Source organism: Rhipicephalus microplus, chromosome 2, assembly GCF_043290135.1.
Source record: "Rhipicephalus microplus isolate Deutch F79 chromosome 2, USDA_Rmic, whole genome shotgun sequence".
Lineage (NCBI taxonomy): Eukaryota > Metazoa > Arthropoda > Arachnida > Ixodida > Ixodidae > Rhipicephalus > Rhipicephalus microplus.
Genome location: NC_134701.1, coordinates 20,584,758 through 20,610,995, shown reverse-complemented (window position 1 = coordinate 20,610,995; position 26,238 = coordinate 20,584,758). Strand labels below are relative to the sequence as shown.

The window sequence follows — 26,238 nt, the reverse complement described above, 5'->3', positions numbered from 1 at the left end:
ATCTAACTGTTGCAATCAAGCAGGGAAACGGAAACCACGACAGAGCGTCGCCCATCGGCTTTACCGCCGGCCACGCAATGTGCTTAAGCTAAAAATCAGTTCTGCTTATTTCCGCAAGAAGATGGCACAACTCCGAACGCCTCTTGTAAGTCCTAGGAGGTTTTAGCGCCTCCTGATGAGCATGCATGATTAAGGTGCCAAACTTCAAACGTGGGGTCGAAAACGTTCCCGCGCGGCAGACCTTGCAGGACAGAAAACCGCCGCCTTGCGTGTACGGCAAACACCCTCCAAGACTTAAAAAAAATCACTTAGACCTCTTGAAATGGTAAACAAATATATATTTCACATAAAAAGAAAAGTTAGTAAAAATTAAATGTGCAGCAAATAAAGGTTTTTGAAAATAAGAACAACATCCATTGAAATGAGAGAGCGAGCAATATTTAAATAAGAATAAAAATGTGCAACATGAGCAACCTTTTAAATGTGAACCATTTCTTAGCGAACTTCGGCCCCTTTGAGCGTATCTGTCTATCTAGCCGCCTAAAACTTCTAGCTCTCCTGGCCGTTTCGATAACGTATCGATACCGAAATCGCTATGGCATAACATGACTGTATGACGAGCATAAATGACTAGTTCTAACATGAAAGTCACGATATGTATGTCATGATTTACATTTCATGGTCTTGCTGTTCTTGCGGTGGTTTCGTTCACATTATATATTGTAAAACTGGTATTGTATGGCATGACTGCATGGCGAACGCAAGTGACAGACCCTAACCGGGAAATCATGACTTGCATGTCATGTAAGTCATGACTACACTTGATAAGACAGATGCTTGAATTAGTTGGTGATTTGGAATCAACATATTTTTACAGCGCAAGACTATGAGTAGTTACGTCGTAACTACTTGCAGTCTTGCGCTGTGCAAATATCGTGACTACACGCCATGCTCATGATGCACTCGCGGTCATTTCGCTAGCTTAACATATAAGAAATTTTATATAAGGCAATGTGAATAGATGACGAAGGTATATATGACTGGTGCAAACATGATAATCATGACAGGCGTGTTATGTAAAATATGACTACATGCTATGCTAATAGTGCGCTCGTGGTCGTTTCACTAGTTTCACAAATACTAAATTTGGTATCACGGGAGGTGGATGAATGAAAAAGGCACATGACTGGTGCAAACATGATAAACATGACATGCGTGTTATGTGAAACATGACTACCTGCCCCGCTCATGATGCGCTCGCGGCCGTTTCGTTATCTCTACATATACCGAATGTGGTATTACGTGAAGTGAATGGACGAAGAAGGTAAATGACACGTCCAAACATGATAATCATGATATGCGTGTCATGTAAAACATCACTACATGCGATGCTCATAGCTCGTTCGCAGCCGTGTCGCTAGCTACACATATACCAAATCTGGTATCACATGAGGTGAATGGAGGACGAAGGTAAATGGCGCTTCCAAACATTATGACCATGACATGTGTGTCATGTAATAGAATACTACATGCTACGCTGATATCGTGTTCGCGGCTGTTTCGCCAGCTCCACATATACCAAATTTGGTATAACGCGACGCGAATAGACGACGACAATAAATGGCACGTCAAACATGATAATCATGACTTGCATGTCATGTGAATAATGACTACATGCTACGTTCATAGTGCGCTCGCCGCCGTTTCTCTAGCTCCACATATGCAAATTTGGTATCACGTGACGTTGATTGATACGTGGGGTGTAACGTCCCAAAACGACCATTTGATTATGAGAGACGCCGTAGTGGAGGGCTCCGGAAATTTCGACCACCTGGGGTTCTTTAACGTGCACCCAAATCTGAGCACACGGGGGTACAGCTTTTCCGCCTCCATCGGAAATGCAGCCGCCGCCGCCGGGATTCGATCCCGCGACCTGCGGGTCAGCAGCCGAGTACCTTAGCCACTAGACCACCGCGGCGGAGCTATCACGTGACGTGAAGGGACGATGAAGGTAAATGACACGTCTAAACATGAAAATCATGGTATGCGTGTCTTGTAAAACATGACTACACGCTACGCTCATAGGGTGCTCGGGACCGTTTGACTAGCTTCGCATAGACCAAATTTTGTATTACGTGCCGTGAGTAAACGACGAAGGTAAGTGACACACACAAGCATGATAATCATGATATGCATGCCATATAAAACATTACCGCGAGCTACGCTCATAGCACGCTTGCGGCCGCTTCGCTAGCTCCACATATACCAAATATGGTATCACGTGACGTGAATTAACGATGACGGTTAATGACACGTCCAAAAATGATAATCTTGAGATGCGTGTCATGTAAAAGGTTACTGCACGCTACGCTCATGGCGCACTTGTGGTCCTTTCGATAGCTCCACATATACCAAATTTGGTAGCACGTGACCTGAATGGACGACGAAGGTAAATGACACGTCCAAACACGATAATCGTGATATACGTATCATGTAAAACATGACTACTTGCTACGCTCATCGCGTGCTCGCAGCCGTTACGCTAGCTCCACATATAGCAAATTTTGTATCATGTGACGTGAATGGAAGACGGAAGTAAATTACATGTCTAAACATGATAATCGTGAGATGCCTGCCATGTAAAACATGACTACATGCTACCCTCATGTCACGCTTGCAGCCATTTCGCTAGCTCCACATATATCAAATTTGGTATCACCTGATGTGAATAGATGACAATAAATGACACGTCTGAACATGATAATCAAGACATGGAAATCATGTGCGGCATAAATTACATCCGTCTCACACCATTGTGTTGATATTGAAGTGACATATCGACCTTACTCGTTCGAGCTTCGCATATCCTCGATTCTCACTGTACGTGGGATCTGCCAATTTTTTTAAAACATGGACTTTTTATCATATAATTGCAATCTTAATAACTTGAAATTCGAATAGTGGCACGAGTGGTATTCTATCTCAGGAGCCAGATATTTGTCCTGGTACAACCACAATAGTGTGTCACTCACTGCCTTAGACTCGATTTCAATTTGAAACAGGGAAACCTGCTTCTCGGCCTCCGTGAAAACTTTGTTTTTTTACCTCTAGCTCCTTCAGAGAAGCGGCGGCACGCTTCTTTTCACGCTCCTTTTGTAACGTGTCGGCCCTATCTGTTCTAGTCTTCTCCAACCCTTCCTTCAAACACGCGTTCACCCCAGAGCCATTTGAAACATCCTCTTGGTCAGTTGCAGTCAGCCAACTTCTCCAGCTGATGACACGGCGTCGAAGACGATTCGTTGGGCAACGAGGGGTTGTTTTTTTTTCGATTTTTTACCAGGCAATCTTCGTTGATAGATAAGCTCCGCTCAACAGCCGTCTTTCCGTGCGAAAGGGTGAGAATCATTTAGGCAAAAGTGAGCAGTTCTTTGTGTCACAAATTTGCACCCAAAGGTTATCCAGCCGATCCGTGCTCCTATCAAAACTTTTAACGCTGCTTCCGTCGATGTCAAAAAAAAAACATACATGCTTGTAAAGCCGCATTGCCCAATCATCCTCTGTTCCAGTCATCCATTGGTGTTCCTTTAACACTTCAAGGGCATCAGTCAAACGCGCTTGTTCAAGCTCTGGAATCAGCGCGCACGCAGGATTTAGGATGAAGACCCCCTGGTCAGCTGAAACTTCAGCGACGACCTTTCCTTAATTTTTTTTTACAATTCTTCAAAAATGAAGCACAGTCACTTCTGAACTGGAGGATAATCAAGTCAGACAGTTTTGGGGCCTTTCCAGGCGCATTTTTTTTAGCGACGCCAAGGTCTACTTTGGGCACCGGAAGAATGTTTGCACCGAAAGAATATATATATATATATATATATATATATATATATATATATATATATATATATATATATATATATATTGGCAAGCGCTGACACTGAGTCAATTGAACCCCTCTTCGTGATTCTATTATTTTCCATTGCAACTATACAACTATACGTCTAACTGCACGGAAGTAAGCTGAAAAAGATATAATTCCTATGCAGTGAAAACAGTTGAGACGGCAGTACAGTAGATAACTTCGATGAAGCAGCGCTAACAATTACGACACAGTGAATGAAATCCAGTGTTTCTCTAACACGCGTCTTCGTCATTTTTGTTGCCGCACCGATATTTTCAACCTGCACCAATTTTCATCGGCCATTAATGGAAAATTTTCACCATCTTGTTTCCAGCATTCCCTCGTTTTTTATAAGCGTCCTCATGCATAACGCAAAGCGAGTCATCAAGAATTAGTTTCATCTTTACAAATTCACTCGACGTATACAATAAAATGTCAGGCGGCTTGCGCGTATAACACATTTGTATAGACAATCAGTATAACATGAACAAATAGCTTACATTGATTTATCATTTAGGAAGTTACTACCAAATATTATTTGATAATCGCTGCAGCTTGCTTCTCACTCTCTCGCTCCAAAGGCGTCCGCGCTTCTCATAGTGTGCGGAAGGATTTACCAGGAAGAGAAACAATCTGCACCTTTGTCAGTGTTCCGAGGACGCCCTTTGCATTCGCGAACTGTAGTGCAATCCCGACGTTCAATAAATAGCATGACCCATCACAACTTGACAGAGCGGTTATCCGCCTCCGTGACCGTGCCGAGTGCCTGCCGGGATTCCAGCGAAATAAACATGCATTCACTGGGTGAATTACTGCCTGCTCGAGTGTAGGCGAAAAAAATAAAGGTGAAAAAGCAGTAATCTTCCTTAGAGAGACTACGATGGCCATAGTTCCCACTAAACCCATTGGTTTGCGTTTGGTACAATAAAATAACCACAACTATTTTTTTTAATAGTAAGCTTACTCCAGCTATTGCTGGGGCTGTATTACTGCGTAATCAGAAGTTCGTCCTTTTTGTCAAGCCAACTAATCACGACTGTGTTCTTCATTAATAGCGTTTTGGATAAAAACAGCTGATTTCCAATCAATGACTGCAGCTGCACGCTACGAAGAGTGTACAGATTCCATGATGCTTGTACGCTTTTCATAATGTTTGCCATGTCAGTCCATGTTTCACAACTTGTGCTAGTTGGAACAGCAGCATTTTATGTTCCATTTAATATTCTCTTATCCGTCAGCGAACATTTGGTAGTGGCGAAGCACCAGGGCGACACACCGTATTTTCCTCGCATTATCGTTCAGGGCACTTACCACTGCATGGCGCGTCACCGGCCAAGAAAGACGCTGTCGGAAGCACAACGCTACGCTGGTCGCGAAACACGGATCCACGGCGGCTAAGCACTTTCCGAATTCGTAGGCGCACTTGCCACACCACTGAACCAAGCCGCCGCCTGTGACACTCATCCACACGCTGGGCGCCCAGATGCGAACATACCGCCGGAGCCGCCTCTCTGTACAGCTCGTCGGGAGATGCGATGGAAATAGAAGCGCGCGATCCTCGGACTGGCGCAGCCGACAGCACAAAACAAAAGCGTGCTGAGACAAACACGCAATGGCGTTCTCCCGATTCCACGCTCTGGCGGAGCCCACCGACGACCATCGTGAGGTTTGTCGACCGGGCGAAAGATGGCGTGAGGGCCCAAGTGGTGGATTGGACCGGGAAGCATCACGTGCACGTGTCGTCAGCGTGGCGCGCGCCCCTCGCGCAGAATATCGTTGCGCTCCTCTTGCTTCTTCTTCGGCTCCTCCTACTGTTGGTCAATGAAACTTTGGGTGGATGCTCGTCGGGTGCTTTCATCTAAGTGGACTGGGAAGGTCTCGAGCATAAAACTGCACGTAATGACGAGTGCACCGTCATCGATACAAGGGACCACAATGCCACTACAGCTATCGTCTGCATTGGCTTCGTGCAGTGACAGAGCTAATTCCTTACTTTTCATTATAATATCCTCTTTCGTTTTCAATTGTCACAAAAAACCGCCAGGCTTGCGTGGAACACGCAGCATAGTCACAGCGACACCTGGAAGAGCGAGCCTTTTTCAATCATTCTTTTGGTAACTGCTACAATGACACTTGCAGGGTACCCAGCACCCTATAAATCACCATACTTTGTTTGTTATAGGGATGCGTTCACTCTGCCATGCTTTACCATTCTTTACAGAAGCATGGTACCCGCTACACACTTGCAAACGTTCCTTTTTTTTTCGCGAACCTTTTCTTCGTGTCGCTGACGACGATGAAGAATTATTCCAGACACTTTTGTATTGGGTTGCAGCATTCGGCGATCCACTCGTAGCGCACTTCACATTGTGTGACACCTGGTGGTTCTTTTGCTGCTCCAAACGACCTCACTACACATTTAAACGCAATTCCTTTCCCGACATGAAGGCTACCTAGGGTCAATTTGCCGCGGAGTTTGAAGCACTGGCATGGCGCTGGGCTTGCACGGAGGGGCCCGGATTCGAGTCCTATTGTGTGCTTGGTGTTTTGTTGTCAAGTTTTTTTTTTCCTTATTTCGCGTGATAGCGTTTATGAACAAAGGTGGCGGCGGCCTTCAAATACGCCGCATGTGAACCTTGTTGTGATTTCACAACAGCTGTCGCTGTAAAAAATAAAACGATGTACAGTATTGTCTGTTCTGACCACCACAGAGCACACTGCGCGAAAGGTAGAACGCAAAAACACATTGTGTTCTATACAAGATAGTGTCGACATAACATGCTACTGGCCCTGTATACTTTTCATATTCCAATTACGGCATTCCAACTGTATGGGTCTCATTATCTCGAAATAGTTATCCGATCCTCCTGCGACCCACGTCAACCTCTAAGGTTATTGGAAGGGTAACGCTAGTGGACACGGACGAAAGGAAGTCACACTGACTCACAAATGTTAGCGCCTGCGTCTGTGTGTCAATGCGTCTTAATTCTTTTCGTCAGTGTCCACTAGCACTATACCCTGCCAAGTATGAATTTCCAACTCGCCCAAGAAACACAACTGTTCTCTTTATCGGCAGCGGTTGATGAAGCCTGATTTTCTGTCCATTATGATAGTTTAGTGCCCGCAAACCGAAAGGGTCTCTTCTTCCGTTCACTGAAAAAAGCCGGCTCTAAGCAATTGCCGAAAGCGTAAAGAAAAAACTACAGAACTTGCGAAGGCGGTTGTTTCGGTTAGTTGAATATTTCCAATAGATATGTTTGCGCAGCGCAAAAAAAAAAGACCGAAGACATAAGAAAAGAGGCCACACAGGCGCTGATTTCAACAAAATTTTATTAGCGAACTCATTGTAAACACATGATAACAACAGCACGTCTAAGCACAAACGCACAACCACGGCCAGATACATGGCTTCTTTTTGAGTGAGCGCCATGGAAGACACTCCAACACGGAGGTCAACCAACAGTTGCATTTCATTAGCCACGATTATTTCGCGTGTGAGCTGCTGATGCTGTTTCGCGACAATAAGGCACATTTTCTTTCCTGACAACGATGCACGACACATTTTCTACAGGGAATGCCGGGGTGGTCTTGAACAGCTGTGTTAACGTCAAAAAGATGCTCGTTTAAAGGCTCATTTAAGCATCTACCCGTCTGTCCAACTTACTTTTTCTCGCAGGACAACGTGATGAACTAGTGCACAAGTGTCACAGCACATGCCACGAACTGCCTCCTGTGCCTTGCAAAAATGCTGCTTCATATGGTTTGAGCATTAATACGCTTACAGGCACTGAATGTTTTCTGGTTCAGAGAATACAACCTTAACGTCTACCTTTGCCCCTATTCTTTTTGTGTGTGAAATCCTAAGTGGGTAGAGGAGCACCGCAATTCATTTAGTGTACCTGGAAACACAGTCTGCTGGTGGTTCGCAGCCTGTTCAATGGTTCTTTGCATTTTATCTGCAACCCATAGCAGCATAAGCTCAGGGAACCAAGCACTTATATGACGGGAAACCTGTTGAACAAAGCTGCCCTTTAAAGAATGAACGCAATGCTTCCGAAGGGCATTGCTAAAGAAAATATTTGCAAAGCCCCCTTTTAAGAGCTTCGAATGAGGTGAAGGTATCACTTTCCTTGTTTACCCTGACCGCTTGCTGCCTTACCGTCTCGACAAAACGGCCGCTGGTAAAGCTTCTCACCGTGTCACCGACATTTCTGTTGCTTTTTGATCATGATGACAGGAGCTTGGAAGCTGCCGTTTCAACCACCTTATGTTATTTTGAAGGGAGTATTGCACCACTAATTGTGAGGCAAGAGTTGCTGCAGGATGCCTCATGATGGTTTTTAGACTTGAGCTTAAACATATAAAGCGGTCGCTCATGCTGAAAGTGTAGGCCCGGAGGAAGCACCCCATTTTTGTCGTACCGTCAGCTGATTCAAAGCTAGTAAATGGGGGTATTGCAAATGTGTGTGTGTGTGCGTGTGTGTGTGTGTGTGTGTGGGTGGGTGTGTGTGTGCGTGCGTGCGTGCGTGTGTGTGTGTGTGAGTGTGTGTGTGTGTGTGAAGGAAAAAAAGAAAAAGAAACGCAGTAAAGAAATAGATTTTATACAAAAAATCTTAATATAGAAAGTATGAAACACTGACAGCTTACAGTAGTACAGCAGTAAGTCGGAATGAAGAGCTTTGGTAAATTACACGTATGCGGAAATTCTATAAGGAAACAAATAAAGACAGTTCATGTCTAAATGTTAATGGGTTACGCATACTGTCAATGCTGTCAGCGAGCCCGTTCCAAATTTTCACGTCCCGGGGAAGGGCAGAGTTGTCAAATGCGTGCGTTTGGCCTGACAGACATTTAACGCACGTAGTATGACGCACCCGTCATCTCGCGGCAGAGAAAACAACCATTCGTGGTGGATCTGGAACTAGCGGCAACATTGCAACACCCTCCACCTTAAAGGCTATTACACGAGAGCCGGCAATTGCCTTGAGGGCGATGGTTCGCGATCTTGCCGTTCTATATCAGCAACGAATGGTTGTTTTGGTCGCCGCGAGATCACGCGAAAAGAGACTGTGGTCGCTCTCAATCCCACTTGAGCGTGCTGCCAGTAGCCGCCGGAGCACGCAGGTCACGCATCACCGTGTTCCCTTTCACAAAAATTGACCCTGTACGTGTAATGCAGACAGTCGAGTTTATTCGGAAGCTTACGCAAGCACCAGCGATAACGACAGAAGCACCGGTCACTTATGTATAAAAGACTAGGCCCACCGCCGACGATAACATTAGTCAACGGGCGATCAGTTTGCTGTAGTACAAGCAATGCACGCTGATAGCGGTGTGCATTGCTTGTACTACAGCTAGTTATCATTTACGGGGCAGAAGTGTGGCCGACAGGGAGTTCCGTATCTCAAAGAGTTACTGCGGCTTTTTTTTTTTTACCGTCATGACCACGTGACGTGCTCGAAACTGTGTTCATTTATACTCCACACTGCTCCGGCCGTCACCCAAGCCCCTGTTGTGAAGAAGGCGGCAATATCATACTAGTGCATATAGAGCTAGCCGCAGGCTGAAAGTACTGCAAACAGGAAACAGAGCTCTGCCCTCTAAGACAAGACCTACCACGACAAAAACAGCAGAAACTAGGGCATCCACTGTGTCGGCAACAGAAGTAGTTATGCAGCTGCTCCGGGAGCCACCTAGTTTTTGTAGAACACTTTAGAGACTCGGGAAGCTGACTTGAAACAGCATCACTGCCTATAAATATCGCAGGCTCAGCAACGTCTACTTTTCTCTGGAGGACTACGCCAGGATCAGTTCGAGAATAAGGAATTGGGCATGACAATGTGAGACAGCTCCCGAACTTACTCGCAGATTTCACGTGTGTAGCCCGTGACAAAAAGCCCAAAACTTTTCATGAGACAAGGGTGAATTTCCGAACAAAAACAATGTCATCTTCAAGCAAGGACTGACTCGTCTGTACCGCCAAGCCGATATTGACATGCCAGAGAAGAAGAAAGCCTGTTTTCTCATGCAAAGAGAAAAGCAAGAGTTCTCCACTGAACTAGGGCCGTATGCACCTTAGTCTGATAACTTATCTCTAAACAAACAACAATCAAAGAGGCGCTATACCCAATTTTCGACCAATTATCTGTGTTGTGGACTGGTTCCTGTACGTTCACTAACAAGCTGGTGAAATTTCAGCGCATTCGGTCATGCCGGTAATTTATAATTGAATATTTTTATAAATTAGCGAGCAGCCTAGCAGTCGGGCAACACTGGGGCGCTCGCTACCAGTGACGTAAACGAGCCGCTTTCTATGCGTGCAGCTGCATGGTGTGCAGCACGGAGGGCTATCGTGTTTCATGATCATCTGCGCTTTCAATCGAGTTGTTTCGGCGTTATTAAACGTGCCACTGGAATCGAATGACTTGCAGTGGTTGAAGCAATGCTACCACGTCGCCCATGCTGCGCTGCTGGGTGCCAGAGCGTACAGAGCAGGGAGAGTACTAGCGTCTTGCTAGCGTCGCACTGAATACATGCCGTTCGCTTCGGATAAGGATTACATACATGCCGCACGTATACCAAAATATGCAAAAGCAACGGTCAGCACATGCAGCATTATTACCACCACTTATTAAGTCGTGCATGAACGTATTCTAGCAAACAAAAATCTGCTCGCTTTACCAATTCCATTGCGCAAACAGTGCTCGCGAATGCAGCGTCTTCTAATCGTTAAGCTCGATAGTCAACCTGGCGCGCTTGAAATAAAGTTACTAGCGTTGCGGAAGGCCGTCAGCAACGTCTGCCCCAACACCGAGGTCGTTGGCATGTGGGTGTGCCCCGTCTTCGACGCTTTCTTCGTCGCTGGAGCTGGTGGCGATGGGGTCAAAATTAAAATACACAGTGCACATGACGTCGTCACTGCTTCTGCAACTCGATGAATAATTGCCCGAATCTTGAGCTGATGATGGTGCTGGTGACATGGCAATGGTACCAGTTATTAGGAATTTGCTGTGTCGCGATGGTAGCAGTGGCGAAGAGCGGCGAGCAGTCGGGCGGACTTCGCTGAAGCCTTAGCCCGAAGGCGAAGGAGGGAGGCAATCCATTTTGAAAACAGCAACAAAAAGGAGCGTTTACTGTAGCAGGTTGTCGTTTGTACAGAGCCGGCCAGCACGACAACGTTGGCTGGGGCAAAATCCTCTAAACATGGGGCCGGCACGGCCTTAGATAATGTTTTTGGACTCTTCTGCGAGACCAGTTCCCCGGAATGGCACAGTGGCTCGGCTGAGGAGACGCAGCCATACCCGGAACTGCAAGGTGGTTCGGCGGAGGAAGCGACGTTATCCCCGGAACTGCACGGTTCTCCTGCACGGAGGGTGGTGCTGAGAGGGGGAGACAGTTCGTTGGAACAGCGCTCGATATCGTGAGGCATGCTCCCGAACGAGGAAAATGTCTGTGGCATAACAGCACCCCCGCCGCCAGACAATGCACCCGGAGTTTTGAGCCATCAGCGCGGCTAGGAAGTAGGGATGCTGGTTGACCGTCGGTATAGCCGTTCCGCTCTCTTCGCCCGTTGAGACTGTCATAGGCGTGCGGAGGTTCACTGGAACGATGGAGTCGAACACAAAGCCGAACCACTCTGGCCAAAGCAAGCACCCTCCAAATGCTGATCAAATTGCCAGACCAGCAGAAACCAAACGTTTTCTCGAGATTACGCTGGGCTAACAAATAGCATCACGAGCAACGAATTTCGGGAGGAATACACAATGCCGACACTCCTTTACAGTGCAGGACACTGCTAAACCAAACAGAATTGTTGTTTTCGTGAGCGATTCTCGATTGTGACCCGGGCAGATTGGGGACGATCAAAGCTGCTGAGGTTAACTCGATTTGGCACCGAATCTACAATTCAGAATACCAAGAACAGCCGAATCACGCACATTTGCGTCGCCTGCAAGCATGAGATTGTCTAACTTGACAAAGTTCGCCCTCCTGCAAGCTCTCACTACAATGGGCTTAGCCAATTATCATCAAACCAAGAGAAAACATGCTTGAAAAGTAAGACAGTAAGAATGAAAATTATGAAATAAGAATGAAACTTGCGTGCGTTATTCAAAACAATGTTAACCTACACTGACGTGCGCACTAACACGTAATGCCAAACGCAGATAGTATTTTAAACATGGGCTTTTACGCAACGTTCTCTGTTAAAATAAAACACACTTAACTGTTGCCTTTCGAAATATTATGAAAACACAATTAATCAAACAAACATATCGATGTCAGCTTCTTCGATGAGAAGGAAAGTCAAACTTGCAAAAATTCAGACGCATTCCTTGCTCAACGGCTGACAACAAAACTAGAAAAATATTTTTCAAAGCTGATTACAATATTCATTCTTAGTAATGGCAAGACGGCGGTCCTCTAAGACGATCTCAGGGGAGTCGCGCACTCCATAGCTTTCGAGGGATCCGGTCTTGACAAAGACGCAACGAACAAAGCTGTTTGCCGAACTCGGTAGCAGCAACTTTTGACGTGCAGCCGCTTAACTCGAACAAGGGGGCGTCTGCACTGCATCGTTTACGCCGCCCGTTTGACCAGCGACCTTTTCGCCACGGTGGGGAACAACCGCTTGTGTTACAGCTCAGGCGCTCCAATCGTTTCCCCACTTGCTTGCATCTACACGGCACCAGAATTGATGAGAGCAGGCGAATTTCTCGACGTCCGAATTTTCCTTAAAGTCGGTTTTTCTTGACGCGCTTCCCGCCTAATCTCGATCTTCGTGATGGTCTGAGCTTCAAACATTTCCCAGAGGGCCCTGTCACGACCCTACGCCTAGCCGTGAACATGGCGTCTCGACGGATGATGTCATGGCACCTAACAGCAGCTTTAGCACGCTTGGCGCCCGTCGTCTTGATCACGTTACGCCTACGCCGACGCCTCTTTCTGTCGAGACTTCTCGCAATATTGGCAGCCTCGACACACTTACTTCCAAGTGTGCTGCCTTTGACAAGTACTACCGAAACTCCATACTGGTTATCTAGCTTATTCTCGGGCCCGTTGCTAGCTGCCTCTGCTTGAAACAGAACGGGAGTCCCGATGCCTTTAAATCCAACTAACGCGCCTAAAGAGCTTTCGATCGGTGGGGGTTTATCGCTGTCATGGTTAGCCCTTGTTCTCTGCCCTTCGAAGTCAGCCTCGTGCTCTCTTTCAAGAGCTTTATTCTGTAGCGCTTTATCTCGCGCATCCTGCTCAATATTTTGTCAACATGCGTCAACCTTTAGCGCCTTGCGATGTCAAGCTCTTTTTGACGCGATGCATCTTGATCATGTGCGCTGCGAAGCGGCTCTGTCTCTAGCGCTTCGGCGTCCTTAGCTGTGCGATGGGCCTCGGCCCCTAACTCCTCGCGATGTACCTCAGCGTCTGGCTCTGTCCGACGCACTTCAGCGTCCTGCATTTTGTGACGGGCCTCAACGTCAGATACCTCGTGACTTTCCTCCGCGCCCCGCTTTCTCTGACGCACTTCAGCGGCTTGCGCACAGCAACGAGCCTCGGCGTCTTGCGCTTTGCTTCTGTCCTTATCATCGAACACTTTCCAGTGAGCGATATCATGAAGCGCCACGTGGCGGGTCTCAAGCTCCATCGTTTCACGTCGCGCCTCATCCTCACGCTCTTTTCGGCAGGCGTCTACCTTTAGCGCCCTTCGACGCGCTTCAGCGCTGTCTCTATCGCTCCGACTTTCCCAGTCAGCAGGATTCGAAAGAAAAAATTATCTTATCAAGACATATCTAGCATGACTGAAGTCTCCTGCTTCCTCGAAGGGTAAGCAATTCAAAACATGCGCGATCTTGCGCGGCAACCGCGTGGCGAACTTCTCCACCCAAAGTTCGCGGCTAACACCCACATTACTGCAAACAACTTCAATATCATCAAGAAAATGCGCAATGTTCTCGCCTGTCTGAAAATTATGGAGCTTGTGTTTCGCTCGCTCCCACCTAAGAGCTTGAATTTTCTGCCACCACTGTTAGGAATTTGCTGTGTCGCGATGGTAGCGGTGGCGAAGAGCAACGAGCAGTCGAGCGGACTTCGCTGAAGCCTTAGCCCGAAGGCGAAGCAGGGAGGCAATCCGTTTTGAAAACAGCAACAAAAAGGAGCGTTTACTGTAGCAGGTTGTCGTTTGTACAGAGCCGGCCAGCACGACAACGTCGGCTGGGGCAAAATCCTCTAAACATAAGGCCGGCATGGCCTTAAATAATGTTTTTGGACTCTTCTGCGAGACCAGTTCCCCGGAACGGCACAGTGGCTCGGCTGAGGAGACGCGGCCATACCCGGAACTGCAAGGTGGTTCGGCGGAGGAAGCGACGTTATCCCCGGAACTGCACGGTTCGCCTGCACGGAAGGCGGCGCTGGGAGGGGGAGACAGTTCGTTGGAACAGCGCTCGATCTCGTGAGACATGCTCCCGAACGAGGAAAATGTCTGTGGCATAACACAGTACTAGAGCACTGCGCGGGCCGATTTTTCCGGTCCGAGCCTGTCCCGGCCCGCAAACATCCGACTCCGGCCCACCTGAGCCCGGCGTTTTTAAATACGGCCCGTACCCGGCCCGGGCCCGGAAGGCTTGAGCTTGGCCCGGCCCGCCCCGGCCTGTTTCGGCCCTGGAGCGGCTGCTGATCGGCGCGACCGGCGGCTAGCTGCAAGCATGCGAGGACGTCTGATGTCATGAGGGCTTGACGGAAAATCATGCGCTGCCTACGCAACTCGTTGAAGCTCTGACAGAGGGAGACAAGTGAAGCGATCGTGGTGGGATTTCTCGCGAGCAGCACCTAAAAGGCGCCGTTCGCGATGCCCTTCAAGATGTGCTTGATTCCTCGGGCATGGGAGAGTTGACGTGGTTGCATAGATTTATTTATTTATTTATTTATTTATTTATTTATTTATTTATTTATTTTCATACTCTCAGGGCCCGAGGGCATTACAGAGAGGAGTGGTCTGACAACAATATATCAATAACTGCAATTTTGAAGGCGGCAGATTCTTCGATTGCAGCAATGGAGGCAGGAAAGTGGTTCCAGTCACTGCTTGTTTGAGGCAAAAAAGAAGCATGGCAAGTGTTAGTGCGGCATATGGGAATTTTAACTTTAAGATGAAGGTCTAACCGTGGTGATACATAATCTGGGGGAAGGAAAAGATCATTTTTAAGTGTTGGATTCGTGTAAAAGATTTTGTGAAATAGGTTGAGACGGAAGTACTTACGGCGTGACTTAAGTGTTGGTAATCCTAGGGTAGCTTTCATTGAAGAAACACTGGCGTAGCGGTTGTAGTTAGAGAGCACAAAACGAGCTGCACGGTTCTGAACGGATTCAAGGGCTGTAGTTAATACGGAGCTAAATGGATCCCAAATAGAACAAGCGTATTCCAATTTCGATCTAACGAGTGTTGTGTACAATTTAAGTTTTAAATCTGAAGGAACGGATGAAAAATGACGGCGGAGAAATCCAAGAATGCGATCAGCGTTATTAATTACATGTTCAACATGCATATTCCAAGAGAGGTTGTGGGTTATATGCACGCCAAGGTAACGGTAACTAGTAACGGGGTTTAAAGAGGAGTTTTTGAGGGTATAGGAAAAATGGTCATTGACTTTATTGTGGTGCATTACTCTCATAACTTTACACTTACTGATGTTTAATTTCATGAGCCACTTGTCGCACCAGTTAGAAACAGCGTCAATGTCGGACTGCAATGTAGAAACGTCATGTTGATTATGAATGACACGATACAGTACGCAATCATCAGCAAAAAGCCTAATGGTAGAATTAATTCCGACAGGCAAATCATTAATATAAATAAGAAAAAGCAATGGACCTAAAACCGAACCCTGTGGTACGCCTGATGTTACAGCAACGGTAGGAGAGTTATAATTATTAGCATGAACATACTGCAGACGGTTTGATTCAGCACATCCTCGATGTAGCCCATGCAGTTTTCGCCTGGTTGCGATTCCCGTTCGCGCAAACACTGCTCGGCGTGAACCTTACCAGCCGCAGGTCAACCAGATACGTCCGCCACAGACAACGTATGAATCTCTGCCTCGTGGTTATTAGGCCACAGTTTCGCGGTGTCCGTGAGATAGAACATCATGAGCCAAGTGTACTTTCGTTGTCTCATTTATTACTAGTGCCGACTCTTTCTACCTCGCCAACTAATCTTTCATGTTCAACTAAGATGAGCTGGAGAAGATATGGGGATCGCGTTGAGAATACATGGTGCAGCAAGCGACGTGTACGGCTGAAGCTCCCACCTGGTGAGGAGTCTCGGTGGCCATGTATGTGTCAGGAAGAAGGAGGTGGTGGAGGGGGGCTCACGGTAGCGAGGTTCGGGTTCGTTTGGGAAGTCCACACAGCTCCATGAAATTTCACGTGACTTATTCTAGTGCAAACTTACTCTAAGGCCGAGGAACGCCAGCAGGCCGAAATCCAAGCAAGCACAAACGCGGGTTGCATATCAACCACCTCCGCTGTGGCTTGCCTCTCTGGCTGCTTCGTGGTCGTGTCGGATTGTTCACAACAATTCACGACTCCAACTGAGCGCTGGCTTCCTAGCGCCCGCGTCTAGAAACGGCGCTAACAAGGTCGATTTTGAAAGAAGACATGTTACCCCGTTACGCGAGTTGAGAAGCGACCGCATAGGTCCTTCATTTTCCCCATGCCACACGCGAGAGCCCGAAAAAAAAAAGGCGTACGATCGAATACCATCGAATTGTGCCGCAATGCATGACATCGCGATAAAAAGACGGCAACGTGTCGTTCCGTCACTTCTCGAGCGATGCAGACGACACGCATGACGGAGAACGGCACAAATTAGAAACTTACGCATTGTAAAATAGGTGACGGACACTACGGTAGTTTTTTTTTCTGATCAAGTGGCTCATGGCGACTTCAGTCTTCTCGGTGAGTAGACTATTATTGAGCGCGTGTGCATCATTATCAGTATAGCGGCTTCCCTAAGCAGGGAGTATACTTTCGTTATTATAGCCAAACGCTTTCGGAAATTTGTTGCGTCACGTGTACGAATGTATTTTTCGCATATGCGTGTTTGCTGTAGAAGTCGTAGCGCCACCCATGGGCAGAATAGGCTGCTGTAATCCCTCTTACCCCGAACATTTTTTTATTTCGAATGAGAGTATATGCACGCAAGAAAACGCGCACGAGGGTAAAGTGTGCTTAGCGCGTGTGTTCGTATATATATATATATATATATATATATATATATATATATATATATATATATATATATATATATATATATATATATATATATATATATATATATATATATATAAGCAAAGCACACACACAAACATATATATATATATATATATATATATATATATATATATATATATATATATATATATATAGGTATGAGATATGGCACAACGGGAGCGTTGTCAACAAGGATAAATATATTTATTTCCCAACAGTTTCGGGAGGGGTCCTCCCTTCATCAGGGGATGAGTTATACTGACATGAGCTTCCAAACTTCGTTGCTGCCGCGTCCCTCTCGCCTTGAAGAATGTTTGCGAGAATGACAGGGAACTATAAAAAGGAAAAAAAGGGGGGGGGGGGGAAGAAAAAAGACGAAAAAGAAAAAGAAGGAAAAGAAAGAAAGTAAAAAAGAGGAAGAACCACTGTCAACACTGAGAACTCGTTCTCATTCAGATACGTCGATGATTTTCTTGTGTTCACTACGTCCTCAGATTTTATGCGAGATGTGAATATTTTCAAGATTTTTAAACAGGCAAGAAACTAAACTTTTCTTTTGAATTGCCGCGTCTGAATCAACTGCAATTTCTAGATCTTAACTTGGTCTTTGAACCCCAGCATGTTCGCTGGTATTATTGTCCCAGATCCGTAAAGCCTATACTCAATTACAGGTCGAGCCACTCTAAGCTGGTGAAGAGAGGTATCGTTACTACGAGTTTGGGTTTTGCTCTAAAAAAGTCCTGTCAACACAGAATGAAAATGAGCTTTGATAGTCAAGTAAAGAAACTAGTACAAGCAGGGTATCCTAATGATGTCATCACGTCCGTTTGTAACAACATGATTAAGAAACTTAAATTTGAAGGGAACCATTCGGGGCGTCGTTAAGAGAGTAGAAAAGGTAGGAGGACATCAGTGATTCCTTACCTTCATAAGACTTCACATGAACTTAAGCAACTAGCTAATAGATATAAAGTCTATGTGCTTTTCTCAGCCAAAGGCAAACTGCAGTCTATTTGTTCACGCATGCGCAGAGAGTTTCCGCAATGTCGCATGAAACACATCAAAAAGTTCGTGGACTGCGCACAGGGCGTTATTTACATGACTCCTTTTAGCTGTGGTAAAGTGTATATCGGTCAGTCGGGAAGATGCGTCAATGTTCGTCTCAGAGAGCACGATTCCTCTTTGAAATCTTTGGGTGCATCGCATCTCGCGGCTCATTGCAGAGAGTGCGGTTGCTATCCTCTTTTTCAGGATACTGAAGTGGTTTTTTGGTCTAAAAATAAATTAACTCGTGAGTTGACAGAAGCTTTTCACATAAGAAAAAGAGGGAAACAATGCGTCAGCCAGCCTTCGGTTTTGCTGCACGATAAAGAGTTTGTTTTTCTAGATTATGTTCTGAGATAATCTGTCCTCTTTTACCATGTGTTCTCGATGTGCCACGGATGTACTTTTTGTCTGCACACGCATGCGTCGTGTTTTTCAATTGTCTGTATATATACTCTGCCCTTTCCATTAAACAGTTTAGTTGCGAGAAAGCGCTTGTCCTGTCTTCCTGTCTCTTTTTCGTACGCTTTAACTGATAGTTATACCATGCATATCCAACTAGCCAAACTTTCGATTCTGTTGCTTCTAAGAAAGCGATGACAGCTCGTGTAACCACATGTGTGCTGCTGGCGTCAGGCCAAGGACCTAATACAACCTCATTGCTTAATGGTCGACTAATATATCGGCCAATCGAAGATATCAGTTGCGGACGTTCGCTTGCATATGCTGGACAGTCGCAAAATATATGTTCGAGCGTTTCTGGCAACCGACAGTGAACACAGTTGCGACCTGTGTCATTACAGCCAATCAAGTGGCTGTAACGTCTCGTGTAAGCCACACCGAGGCAAATGTGGTGGATAATGCATGAGATGCTTCGCTTTAACTTGTGAGGCATACGGAACTTCATTTCCGGGTCTCATTTGTGCAGCCGCTTGTGCTGGTGTTCTGGTTTCTGCCAGTACTCTAAGATGGAGTTGCGCATTACGCGTCGAAGTAGGATGTTAGTATATTGTCGGGGAAATGCGATGCACACTTCCGGGGCACTACTTAAAGCTCTCTTAGCTTCAGCGTCCGCCTCTTCATTGCCCGTTATGCCACAATGAGCAGGTATCCATTAAAATGCTACATGATGTTCATTTTTTGTAGCAATGCCAAGAAGCTCTGCAATTTCAATCGATAAAGTATGATATAGACCTTCTCTCATGAAGCCATCGATGGTTTGAAGAGAAGCTTTGGCATCACACGAGATTGACTACATCTTGCTTCAACTGCATCATGACATCCTGCGTGGACAAATTGGCCCTGAAACCTGTCATAGTTGGGGGAAAGGTCGCCTTGTCCTCTGCATAACCCTGCAGCTTGTTGAGAACCACGTGCTCCATAAATTTTCCCTCGCATTACGTCAGCGATATGGGGCTCTCCAAGCAGAGTTTCTTGCCTGGCTTGGAGAGAGAGAGAGAGAGGGAGTGAGAAAGGAAAGGCCGGGAGGTTAACCAGATATTGGCATCTGGTTTGCTACCCAGCGCTGGGGGTGGGGAAGTAGGGGCAAGAAAGAGGGGTTAGATAGAGGGAAAAAAACGCACGCGCACTCATAAAAAAAAACGAAAACACACACAGGAAGGGCGTCCCAGCTACAACCGTTCAGCAAGGCCGGTCGATCGCAAAAAGTGCAGCAGCGCTTTCAGGGCCCTCTTCTGTGAAGTCGCATCCCGACGATACTGCAGAATTTCCTGCTCCGACAGAGGCTGATCATCTAATTTGTTGAGTTCCCTGCGATGGCATAGTCGCCGCCTACTATACGCTAGGCACTCACAAAGAACATGTTGAATGGTTTCCTCCTTGCCACAGTGGCCACAGGCTGCGGTGTCGGCCATCCCAATGCGGAAAGCGTAGGCGTTGGTAAATGCAACGCCCAACCACAGCCTACATAACAGGGTCTGGTCTGCTCGGCGAAGCCTCGACGGGACTTGAAGACTTAGCGTAAGGTCAAGCGAGTACAGTCGGGCATGCTTGAAGTGCGGCTGATTCCATTGCGATGTGGTTTGTCGGCGAGCAAGTCTGTGGAGCTCTCGTGCAGCATCCGTCCTAGAAAGTGGTAGTCGCAGTTTATGATCTTCTGTATGGGCTGAGCGGGCAGCTTGATCTGCCCGTTCATTGCCGATGATTCCGCAGTGACTGGGCAACCACTGAAATGCAATTTGGTGCCCTTTCTCAGTCAGGTGGTGTATAACCTCTGCTATCTCTAGTACCAGCTGCTCGTGTGGTCCACGGCGTAAGGCTGATAGTAGAGACTGCAGTGCCGCCTTCGAGTCGCAGAAAATAGTCCACTTGCGTGTAGGTTGATCAACTACAAATTGCAACGCGGCACGAAGTGCTGCCAATTCTGCTGCCATTGATGTTGTTGCGTGAGATGTCTTGAATTTAATTGTCGTGGCCAACCTTGGTATCACTACTGCTCATGTAGAGCTGCCCGGCTGAACCGATCCGTCAGTGTAGATATGTGTGCAGTCTTGATATTTCTCATACAAGAGAAGTAGTGTGAGCTGTTTAAGAGCCGGTGACGACAAATTGGCCTTTTTCTCAACGCCAGGTATGTTAATAATAATCATTGATTGAGTGAGGCACCATGGCGGAGTCACAGGTCTAGCGGCAGGAGAGAACGAAGTTGGGATCGACTCACCATGTGCGGTCACTGTTTTGCAGTAAGATGTGCATGGTCGGACCACTGGTAGAGAGGCTAGGTGATGTCGAGGGGTTCGAGCAAGGTGTCGTATATGTGTCCTCAGCACTTCCACATTAATGTGGGTCTTGATGAGGTTGTCCCTTGTGATGGCGATAGTTGCCGCTGTTGACACACTTTGGGGCAAGCCTAAACATATCCGGAGTGCTTGAGCCTGGACACTTCGAAGCATTTGTAGGCTTGTTTTACTTGCGTTGGTTAACACAGGTAGGCTGTACCGAAGGAATCCAAGGAAAAGAAACCTGTATAGTCGCAACATAGCAGTTGTGGACATTCCCCAGTTCTTTCCAGCAAAGAACTTGAACAAATGACAGATGCCTGTCAATCGCCTTTTCATGTATGATACATGTGAGCTCCATGAGAGGTCTCTGTCAATTATAACACCTAGGAACTTGTATGATCGGAGGTGACGTATTCTTTCGCTGTTTATCAGAACGCTGTAGTTATGCATTGGTTTGCGCGTAAATGTCACTAGTGCGCATTTCTCAGAGGAAATTTCCAGACCACGTTGACGGAGGTAAATAGCAACTTGAGTGGCAGCTCTCTGAATTCGCGCTCGCAGCTGTAGACGTGTTACTGCAGACGTCCAAACGCAGATGTCGTCCGCGTACATTGACAATCTGACAGTACTTGGCAGATGCTCATTGAGAGCTATTAGCGTCAGGTTGAATAGTACAGGGCTAAGTATGCCACCCTGGAGAACACCACGGTGGCTGTAATGCAGCGAAGTGTCACCATCCTCGGTTTTCACGAAAAAGGATCGCTCAGAGAGATAGCTGCGTAGCCACTGAAAAACCCGACCACCCACTCCTACCTCCTTGAGAGCGGTGAGGACAGCTTCATGTGTGACGTTATCGTACGCCCCTTTAACATCAAGAAAAAAAGAAGTGCAGAGACGCTTACGGCCTTTTTCGTGTTGCACGTAGCTGACCAGGTCTATGACGCTATCAATTGATGACCGGCCACGGCGAAATCCCGTCATAGCGTCCGGGTAGATGTTGTGATGCTCCAGGAACCATTCTAGCCGTCCAAGTACCATCCTCTCCATCACTTTGCCCAAGCAACTAGCCAGTGCAATCGGGCGGCATGATGTGAGCACCAATGGTGACTTGCCAGGCTTCAGTAATGGAACCAAACGGCTGGTCTTCCAGTTAACTGGGAGGGTGCCCTCTCACCACGAGTCGTTGTATATCTCGAGGAGGGCACTCCTCGCAGACTCACCAATGTGACATAGTGCTCTGTATGATATTCCATCAGGCCCGGGTGCTGATGTCCGTGTACACAAAGCCAGTGCTGCTTTTAGCTCACGAATAGAAAAAAATTGCTCCATGTGGTGATCGTGTGATGTCGTGCCACCACGTGAGAGCGTGGAGATGTTGGGATCTGCGAGTTGACCAGATAAGTTGGCACAGAACTCTTCTGCCACGTCGACCTCCGATCTCTGTTGAGAGAGGGCTAGAGCCTTGAATGGAGACCGCTGAATGAGAGATGTCCGGAGCCCTCTTATTGTCCTCCACAAGTGTGATAAAGGCTTGCGAGGATCTAACGAAGCGCAGAAGGCTGCCCAACGTTGTGACTCTAGCTTGTCTATGCGGCGTTGTATCTTCTTCTGAAGACGTCTAGCGATTCGTAAATCGTCGATTGCTTTCGTCCGTCGGTACCTTCGTTCCGCACGCCGTCGGAGAGCCCGAAGTCGTTCTAATTCCAGATCAAATCCGGTTACTCTCGAAGAGCATGTGAGGGTGCACACTGTGTCTTGCACTGTGGACTTGATCACCTCTTCTAAGTCAAATGAGGTGTTCTCTTGACAGCGTTCTTCCATGAGAGATTCAAACTTGGTCCAGTCCACTCTTTGGATAGTTTCGCGTACCTTGCAAGGTGATAATCCTCTGATCTTGACATATGTGGGAATGTGGTCGCTCCCATGTGTTTCTATGTCCGCAAACCATCCGGCACATCTGACGAGACCTCGAGAAACAAAAGCCAAGTCAAGGCAACTGCTGTATCCAGGGCCACGTAAAAATGTTGGGCTGCCATCATTTAACAAGCACAGCTCGTTGTCTGAAGCAAACGTTATCAGACTTCTACCCTTTGCGCTGATCTTCGGGCTCCCCCATAGCGTATGGTGGGCGTTGAAGTCTCCGATGATCACCCATGGGCCAGGAGTGGATGATAGGATGTGTCCTAGTCTTCTGTGGTCAAATCTACTTGATCGCGACAGGTATGCACCGACAACAGGGACAGTAAGACACCTTTTCTTCACTGTTAAGCATATATATTGGTTATCGTTGTCAGGTGGTACAGGCCGAATAATGTAGGTCAGGTCACTTCGAATAAACAGCAGGACCTTGCTGTTTCCACTATAACAAGCCGACATAAAGGATTCGTATCCGGAGAGTCTAATAGCGCTCGATAAATTTGGCTCGCAGATGAAGATGATGGGAAACATATTGGTGGAAACGAACCGACGGAAATCTGCAAAAACTACGTCCTGGCTTGGAAATAAATATAATGCTAGCCTGCTTCCGTTGTGCTGGGATCTCTCCGGCCACCCAATACTCATTTGTCAAGTCAGTGATCGCCCCAACCGATTTGAAATCTATGTTTCTTAGCCTTTTATAAGTAACCTCATTTGTACCTGGGGCAGACGTAGTACGCAGCAGCCCCATGGCAAACTTCACCTCCGCAATTGTAAACTTTTCATCTAGTTCCGAGCTTTTCATCCCCGGGTAGTGTGGTCAGTAACCGTCTACTCCATCAGTTCCGGAGTTTCTGTATAAACTCTCCAATTGTGCCTTTATATTGATGCATTAGTGGAGTCATTTGTCCCCGTTGCGCCAATTCAGTTGCTGCCGGATCCAAAAGATGCCTCAGCAGCTGCCATGTCTTTTTGCATTCAAACTGTCCTTTCATGCGATCACAAATCTGGCCCCACTGCTTGGCTTGCAACTGTGTAATGGTCTAAAGTCCGCCGCAAACTCCTCCTTCTCGTCTGGCACTTCTACCATGGTATCCTTTACATCCTTCTTGAACGCCTCTACCCATCCGTTCAGGTTTTTATTTGCCAGTTCACAGTGTCTGCTCTGTTTTTCCTAAATCTGTTGATTGATATGTGGGGTTTAACGTCCCAAAGCCACCATATGATTAGGAGAGACGCCGTAGTGGAGGGCTCCGGAAATTTCGACCACCTGGGGTTCTTTAACGTGCACCCAAATCTGAGCACACGGGCCTACAACATGTTTCCTAAATCTGTCTCAATCCGTTTTTTTACGCCCCTTTACTTTGTCTTTATGCTTCGAAGCGCTAAACGTTGTGGAAAGGATATAGTGATCACTTCCTGGTGCTTGTTCCGTGTTAATCTACGTTGCATTACTGATACCTCTAAAAAACGTGAAGTCTGGATATTTATCTATGCTAATGCTGTTGCCTATCCTCGTATGACCTTGCGAATTGTTTAACAGTGTTCATCGCAGATCCCAGACAACTTGCCAAAGCCGATTGCCCTTTGGGCTGGCTCGAATATAACCCCACTCCGGGTGAGGCGCATTGAAATCTCCTACCACTATAAGCTGAGCACGAGCTGCTAGCCGTTGAGTTTGAATCAGGAGTTGTGGCAAGTCCAAACCTTTATCTTTTGGAGAACTATACACATTTACTTTTGTTTAGGCAAAATCTCTAGCAGGACGTAGTCTTTCCTGCTGCTATCTACGGAATGATGAATGGCAGTGATGTTGCGATGGACCAGCACAGCTGTGAAGACGCATGATACGCCCCTTGAATAAATCCCAGGCGCTGTAAACACCTTGAATCTGAGTAATTTTACGGAACCACTAGCCTCATAGAAAGCTATTATGTCCGGTTTACTATCAAGATTTTTTAAGTGCGACTGCAGGTTACCCGGCTTGTGACGAAAGCCCCTGCAGTTTTACTGCCAAACCTGTTTTTGGTGGTAAGGTGCCATTATGAGGCACCAGGTTTATTAATGGCACTTGGCCACCCAAGGGAGGCAGTCTTGCCTCCAATAGAGTATGAAGCTGCTTAAACATACCCGTGAACTGGGTTTGTGAAGCCCTAAATTCAATGGAGGGTATGGCGAGACGCTCCTCTATTGTGCCTAGTCTGGCTTCGATTTTTCGACTCGAGTCTCCAACGTACTCTGTTTTTCCCCTTGTTTGCCTACTATATGCACAAGGGCAGTCACACTCGACTAAAGACTAGTGACCTTAAAAACAAAAAACAGGCTATGGCATGTCTACTGGTGAAGTTTCGGTTAATAGTTTTACGTTAGCTTCCTCATGAACCAGCAATGGCCTCTTCTTTGTCCCCCGATTCTCCACTTCCATAGCTGCACCATCCTTTACGCCAGCAAACGCCTCTTGCGTCGCTTTCTGTAGGCCTTGCACTGCTGGTGCTTGTGTCCATTGTAGTTGGTCATTATTAAGTGCGCGTTCCATCTCTGCAATTCTATTTTTCATTCGTTTAATCAAACCTCCCTGCCACTGAATTAGTGCTGCTCACTCCCTCTCTGGAGCAGTTTCGTTCTAGAAGGACATGCCTGACAAGCACACCTTTTTATTGGTGTCATGTGCCTGGCTGTTGGGACTGGATACTCGTCCGCCATCTTGGCCACCCCCGCGCCCTGGCAATGAAGGGAAGGAACTCGACTAGTCCCTGCTTTTGCTAGTGCCTTCTTTGCCCTCGATGAGCACTGCATAGCCCTCGAAAACCGCTCATCGTTGCCAGCTTCGCTCTTTATTTCGATGCTCTGCTGCCGGCCTGTCGATGGCTTGCAAGCCAGGTGAAACCTGCAGTTCTGGCTCCCTGTGTGATGCGCACCATGACACATGATACAGTCCGGCGTGCACGCGAGTGGCTCTCTTTGGCTGAGCAGGATGGTCCTTCCCGCAATGGTGACATAGGTTACCCTTCGGACGAGAGCAAACGTTCGCTCGATTTCCAACTCGTCCGCAGTTGTAGTAGGTCGCGACTAAATTTCTATACGGGATCACAGCGTACAGACAGTTCCAGTAAGTTATCTGTCGGGTTATGCGTTTTCCCCCGAACGTATTCTGAATCGCCTTCAACTTTCCAGAGGTCTCGCGTCCAGAATATCTATGCCTTCATTCTTCTTTAGGAGTCCCGCCCGAACTTCTTCAACTGGGCATTCATAATAAGCATTGTAAATCACTCTCCGCACGGAGTTCTCCAGCGGCGCCACGAACGCCGAAACCGGCTGGTCATGATCACCCAGCTTGCGCGTCTTCAAAGTCGCATATGCCCCACTGCGATTTAT

General features: G+C 47.0%; 2 protein-coding genes across 9 annotated transcripts in view; one reads left to right on the top strand and one right to left on the bottom strand.

Annotated features, from left to right (window-relative positions):
• The window catches only part of LOC119169934 (CD151 antigen), a 316,886-nt gene extending 311,376 nt beyond the window's left edge, over positions 1-5,510 (bottom strand). For all 3 annotated transcript variants that reach the window (XM_075886276.1, XM_075886277.1, XM_037420930.2), the window contains exon 1: positions 5,210-5,510. The gene's annotated coding sequence lies outside the window, so the exon portion shown is untranslated. The remainder of the gene's footprint in view (positions 1-5,209) is intronic.
• Positions 1-26,238, top strand: part of LOC119169183 (pseudouridine-5'-phosphate glycosidase) — a 2,087,124-nt gene that overhangs the window by 914,018 nt on the left and 1,146,868 nt on the right. The window lies entirely within an intron of this gene.